The following is a 2104-nucleotide window of genomic DNA, read 5'->3' on the forward strand; positions in this document are numbered from 1 at the left end:
TGCCTGGTTTTTCAGGATGCCAGAGCTCCAGGCTAGTATCTGTGCGCACCTCTCCCAGGGGAGGGTGGGGGACTTCTGTTTAGGGAATGCAGTCTGGCCAGGCTCCCAGGCCCTCAGGCGAGCTGGCAGCTCAGGTGCGCTGGAGGCTCAGGGACCAAGATATGCTTTCTCAGCCACACTCTCTCTGGCTCAGCACCAGGGGAGGCTGTCCTGGGTCTTGGAACTTAAGCCCCTATCCCTAACTGCCCCTATTCCCACAATATCCCCCTGTGATCTTTGCTCTTTTTTTTTTTTTTTTGAGTGCTTTCAACCAGACTCCAAGCTAATGCTGGTCCCCAGACACAGGGCACTCTCGTATTGGGGTATTACTTTCCAATTGGTTGCCTCTGGTGGCTCCCTCCCCCTTTTGTTTATCTTCCAATATCAGTCTGACATTCCCACTCTGCTTTACCTGTCACTGGTGTCTTCTGCTCCTGTAGAGATCCAGACATGTATACTTCAATCTCAGGCTGATTTCATGGGTGATCGGAGTTCTTTGGTAGGTAATCAGCTCACTTTAGGGTACAGGTTGAAATGGCAGCTCCACCTACTTCCCCGCTATCTTGACCCCCTCTCTGTGCTCTGTTCTTATCTCATGCTCATGGCAAGCCCCCAGCCCATTCTTCCTGCCCTGAGTCTCTCCAATACTCTACACACAATGATCATGTTAGTACCTGCATTTGTTCCCCTCTGTGGTCCTGAGAGTCCTCGAACCTGTACACAGGAACTCCTAGATCTGTTTTGCTCTATGAAGATGGTCCAGGTCCTCAGGGACACACTTTGGCTTGGCCCATGCGAATGGGACACTGGAAGTAAGAGTACCATGGATTCTCAGCCATCTGGGTCCCACACCTCTGAGGTCACAATTGCGCTCAGTACAGGAAAGGTGAGTCCACGTGCTGAGGGAACACTGGGCACATTACTACTCTGCAGTCCTCCGACCTGGCTCAGCACAGGACACATGAAGCCCCTGAGCATCCAGCCAGCCCAGATGTGCACAGTGTCTGGAATCCAGACACCTGTCATAGAGGGAATTTTATAAAACAATTTGGTACTGGGATAAAGAATCACCACATCACTTTACACTGTGTGAGCCATTGGAATGCAAGTCCTCAGACCATGAAATATATGAACCAGTTCACCGGTGAACAAACTAATTCCCCAGACACCTTGGCAACCCAGAGCCCACAGATGATGAAATCTCAGACACAGCATAACAAACAGAAATTCAGTCTTCAGAACAGAACACCCACCAGGAACCAAAAGACTGGGAGCCCTCTGATCCCATTTGACACTATGCAGATGAGTCACACAGACACTGGGTGGACAAGGAGCCCACATACCTCAAGCTTGACACCCAGTGCAGCACAAGACAAGTAAGACCAGAGAACACACTTTTCAAGTGCCAAGAATCCATGAGTCCTGCATCCCAGCTCTGTATTGGGAAAATGATTCACCTGTACAGAAGCATTTCCATGTCCTTTTGGACCTGGAGTCCAAAAACTCAGCTCTATACTAGGCCAAGAAGACTCACCACGTGCCCCTGGACCAGGAGACCAACAACTGAGATTTCTGCTAGGGCAAATGGGCACCTGAAAAGCAGGCTTACCATGTTCTCATGGACTTGGAGACTAATAAAGCAGCTCTCTATCATGTCAAGCAAGCACCTCGACAGGAGACTCACCATGAGCCCTTGGACCTGGAAACCAACATGTGAGTTGTCTGTTAGGCCACACAGGTACCTGTTAAGCAGGCTAACCCTTTACTCTTGGACCTCAAGACAAACAACTCAGCTGTTTGCCAGGCCAAGTAGGCACCTTGACAGCAGGCTACTACTATATGGCAATGGACCAGGAGACCAACAACTGAGCTGTCTGATAGGGTTGGCAGGTACCTTGACAGTGGGCTAAACATCTGCTCTTGGATCATGAGCCCAAGAAAGGAGTTCTGGTCTATACCAAGCAGACACCTAGACAGGAGTCTCACCATGTGCCCATGGACCTGGACAACAAAAAGTAAGCTGTCTCGTAAGCTAAGCAGTCACATTGACAGTGGAGTCAGCATG

This window comes from Meles meles, unplaced genomic scaffold (assembly GCF_922984935.1).
Source record: "Meles meles unplaced genomic scaffold, mMelMel3.1 paternal haplotype, whole genome shotgun sequence".
NCBI classification, from domain to species: Eukaryota; Metazoa; Chordata; class Mammalia; order Carnivora; family Mustelidae; genus Meles; species Meles meles.